Source organism: Oncorhynchus gorbuscha, linkage group LG15 (genome assembly GCF_021184085.1).
Source record: "Oncorhynchus gorbuscha isolate QuinsamMale2020 ecotype Even-year linkage group LG15, OgorEven_v1.0, whole genome shotgun sequence".
NCBI classification, from domain to species: domain Eukaryota; kingdom Metazoa; phylum Chordata; class Actinopteri; order Salmoniformes; family Salmonidae; genus Oncorhynchus; species Oncorhynchus gorbuscha.
This window is the reverse complement of record NC_060187.1, coordinates 5,312,621-5,317,242: the sequence shown is the minus strand read 5'-3', so window position 1 is coordinate 5,317,242 and position 4,622 is coordinate 5,312,621. Positions and strand designations below refer to the sequence as shown.

The window sequence follows — 4,622 nt, the reverse complement described above, 5'->3', positions numbered from 1 at the left end:
CCTTCTGATGACCAGGTGGCGAATCGCATCTCTGCATGTCTGGCAGACATATCAGTGTGGATGACGGATCACCACCTCAAGCTGAACCTCGGCAAGACGGAGCTGCTCTTCCTCCCGGGGAAGGACTGCCCGTTCCATGATCTCGCCATCACGGTTGACAACTCCATTGTGTCCTCCTCCCAGAGCGCTAAGAACCTTGGCGTGATCCTGGACAACCCCCTGTCGTTCTCAACTAACATCAAGGCGGTGGCCCGTTCCTGTAGGTTCATGCTCTACAACATCCGCAGAGTACGACCCTGCCTCACACAGGAAGCAGTGCAGGTCCTAATCCAGGCACTTGTCATCTCCCGTCTGGATTACTGCAACTCGCTGTTGGCTGGGCTCCCTGCCTGTGCCATTAAACACCTACAACTCATCCAGATTGCCGCAGCCTGTCTGGTGTTCAACCTTCCCAAGTTCTCTCACGTCACCCCGCTCCTTCGCTCTCTCCACTGGCTTCCAGTTGAAGCTTGCATCCGCTACAAGACCATGGTGCTTGCCTACGGAGCTGTGAGGGGAACGGCACCTCAGTACCTCCAGGCTCTGATCAGGCCCTACACCCAAACAAGGGCACTGCGTTCATCCACCTCTGGCCTGCTCACCTCCCTACTACTGAGGAAGTACAGTTCCCCGCTCAGCCCAGTCAAAACTGTTCGCTGCTCTGGCCCCCCCAATGGTGGAACAAACTCCCTCACGACGCCAGGACAGCGGAGTCAATCATCACCTTCCGGAGACACCTGAAACCCCACCTCTTTAAGGAATACCTAGGATAGGATAAGTAATCCTTCTCACCCCCCCCCCCTTTAAGATTTAGATGCACTATTGTAAAGTGACTGTTCTACTGGATGTCATAAGGTGAATGCACCAATTTGTAAGTCGCTCTGGATAAGAGCGTCTGCTAAATGACTTAAATGTAAATGTAAATGTAAGATGCACGGCAGCCTCCCTAGCAACTCATTTAAAAGATACACTGCAGCCTCCCTCGCAACTCATTTAAAATATGCACTGCAGCCTCCCTAGCAACTCATTTAAAAGATACACTGCAGCCTCCCTAGCAACTCATATATCACCTGCTTTACTTAAAGCTGCAATAATTCAATTTTTGGGCAACCCGGCCAAATTCACATAGAAATATGTGATATCTGATACTTCTCATTGAAAACAAGTCTAATAAGCAGTATATATATGCTACGTGCATTATTTATATGCTTCTATGCGTTCTGTAACTTTGTTTTTTTGCGGGGGGGGGGGGGGGGTTCTGCATGGTGCGATTCCTGCATAGTGCAGCTTTAACAAAAGGCACATCTCAATAGGTGGTCCAGGTATCATGACATAGCACAAGTGTGTGTACTTTAGTGTATTTCCACTTGAAATATTGTTTTTCAACCAGAAAAGTGCAAAAAATATATATATATTTTTTTAAATAGCTGGAGTGTGTCTTTAAGTTGGAATTCAGTTGCGTTGGTCGGGAATTGAAACCCGGGTCACTGCTACTGCGGGTTCGCGTGGGATCAAACCGCGTCTCAAAAATCAGCAGAAAAGGTGAAAATAAGGTCACCAAAATGTCTGTTTTCGGCTATACATGCTGAACACCATACCACCAACGCATGAGATCTGACGAGAATGTTCCCAGTTGAATGTGTGCAGAGGTTGTCTCCGCAATAGTAATTCGCATAGTCTTAGTATCATGAGATTCCATAAAAACACATTCCGATATTAGGAGAATTTACGCAGCAGATTAGGATAATTAACATAGCAGGTTAGGAGAATTAGGTTAAAATCAGGAAAAGGGCTATGAAAAGCCAACTGACATTTACTCCTGAGGTGCTGACCCGTTGCACCCTCTACAACCACTGTGATTATTATTATTTTACCATGCTGGTCATCTATGAACGTTTGAACATCTTGGCCATGTACTGTTGTAATCTCCACCCAGCACAGCCACTGGCCACCCCTCAGAGCCTGGTTCCTAACTAGGTTTTTTCCTAGGTTCTTGCCTTTCTGGGGAGTTTTTCCTAGCCACAGTGCTTCAAAAATCGACATTGCTTGCAGTTTGGGGTTTTAGGCTGGGTTTCTGACATCGGCTGATGTAAAATGGGATTTATAAATACATTGATTGATTGATTATGGAAAATGCTCTCCTAATCTGCTACAAATAAGTCACTTCCGGTTGCAGCTGTATCAAAGTGGCGTGTTTTTAGGGAGTCCCTTAGCATAATAGCTAGCTAAATAGTATGATCTCTTCAAAAATGTTGATTTTCAATGTACCGTTGAGCTTCAAAATGTTGGGCTCGTCCGGGATTTGAACCCGGGACCTCTCGCACCCAAAGCGAGAATCATACCCCTAGACCAACGAGCCAATAGAACCTCAGTAGGCTAAAAAGGTCAATAACACATTACAACCAGATACTTAGAGCAAATTCAAGATGGACAACTGCCTGTCATTTTTAACGGAAGCAAATTACTCCTCGTGGGCAGATTTGCACATTTCCGTTAGGGAACGCCTACTCTGTGAAGTGGGCGTGTGCAATTACTCAAATCGCCCTCTCTTAACAACGCAGGTTCATTCAGTTCCTTACAGATTTTAGTTTTGGAAACAGAAAACTGTATTGACATGTATGAAATATTTCATCGATGAGAAAATTTGCCAAAAAGTCGGCCAAAATCCATCTCGCTCCATTTTCTCCCACTGCCGGTCACTGGGCTTCCTCTCACCACCATATTTGGTAGTGAGTAGAAACAACAACCGGATGCTTCACATTTATACATTCGGTGAAATATCTGTGTTTTGTTACATTATATAATTAATTACATAACATTTGGCTTTATTCTCTGCTGGCTTTGAAGTGACCGAGTTGTGCTTTTTAATTATATTTATAGCTACTTGCTTTTAGTAGCCTCTGTCACAGGTTTTCGTCGCGTATATTTGTTTCAACGTGAAATGGGGCCGAGGCTATCTTGATAACTAGCTATCAAGATAAGATGAATGCGTTGTGCTTCACGGCTCTCTGGTGGCAACATGCAGTTGCATTCGCTAGTAAGTTGTCTTTGGCTACATGCATTACAGTATAAGAACAGTTTTTTACTCTTTAGTGAGCGAATAACTAACACTTGGCTGGCTCGTTATCAACTCCGGCTTCTGAAATATTCACTCCGGGGTTACACTACAATTAATATAACATTATTATTACGATGATGATATACCATGTGTTACACATTCACCTACCATTTCATGTCTGTGACTCCAGGCAGACAGTTTTACTTCTGTCAGCTTCCGGTGCAGGAAGTTTTAAGTACGCTGGACGTTCACCTCATATCAAATTGTATTGATCACATCCGCCGAATACAGCAATCCAATCACTTCAATGCTGGTAACAGGAAACGGCCTTCCTAAAACTGTTGCCACAAAGTTGGAAGCACAGAATCATCTATGTAATTGTATGCTGTAGCATTAAGATTTATCTTCACTGGAACTAAGGGGCATAGCTCGAACCATGAAAAACAGCCCCAGACCGTTATTCCTCCTCCGCCAAACTTAACACTATGCATTAGCGCAGTTAGTGATCTCCTGGCATCCGCCAAAGATTCTTCCGTCGGACAGCCAGATGGTAAAGTGTGATTCATCACTCCAGAGAACGTGTTTCCACTGCTCCAGAGTCCAATGGCAGCGAGCTTCACAACACTCCAGCCAAGGCTTGGTATTGCACATGGTGATCTTAAGCTTGTGCGTGGCTGCTCGGCCATGGAAACCCATTTCATGAAGCTCTTGGCGAACATTTATTTTGCTGACATGGCTTCCAGAGGTAGTTTGGAACTCGGTAGTGTGTTGCAGAGTACAGATGATTTTTACACACTACCAGTTTCAGCACTCAGCGGTCCTGTCCTGTGAGCTTGTGTGGCCTACCACTACCAATTCTCAGCTGAGCCGCTCCTAGAAGTTTCCACTTCACAATAACAGCACTTACAGTTGAGCAGGACAGATATTTGATGAACTGCCTTGTCGGAAAGGTGGCATCCTATGACGGTGCCACGTTGAACGCCACTGATCTCATCAGTACAGCCCCTTCTACTGCCAATGTTTCTATGGAGAATGCATGCTCGATTTTATACACCTGTCAGCAGATGGGTGTAGCTGAAAGACAAATCCACTTATTTCAAGAGGTGTCCGTATTTTTGGCCATGTAGTCTGTTTTCCACCAAGCTATCTTAAGATCTGGAGAAGAGCATCTGCTAAATGAAAACAAAACGCATTTTAAGTGTATAGTACTCATACCCATAGCCTACTCTTATCTAGCTAGGAGTTTGTATTCCTTACAGAACACAAGCCATCGATGAAGCACCTCCATCCCTTTCAGGTCTTGAGCCCTCTACTCCAGGCGTTGCCATGTCAGACCCTCTGCCTTAATCTCTTGCTCTCTCTCGCTCTCCCCATGTGAGTTTCCTGCTCTGGTGCACTTTAAATGCAGCTCAAAACAAGTACAATTACCAGTAGTAGTCCTCATCTTGCAACTGGGGGGGGGGGGGGGGGGGGTCAGGTTCTCATGCAGCCTAAACTCTACATGTTCAACTCAACAAAAAAGAAA

At 45.1% G+C, this 4,622-nt stretch overlaps 1 non-coding gene across 1 annotated transcript; it reads right to left on the bottom strand.

The window, feature by feature from the left end:
* Positions 1-2,326: 2,326 nt before the first annotated feature.
* On the bottom strand, positions 2,327-2,398 carry trnap-ugg. Its single transcript has one exon. It is a non-coding gene; the product is annotated as a tRNA-Pro (tRNA).
* Between the last annotated feature and the right edge of the window lie 2,224 nt (positions 2,399-4,622).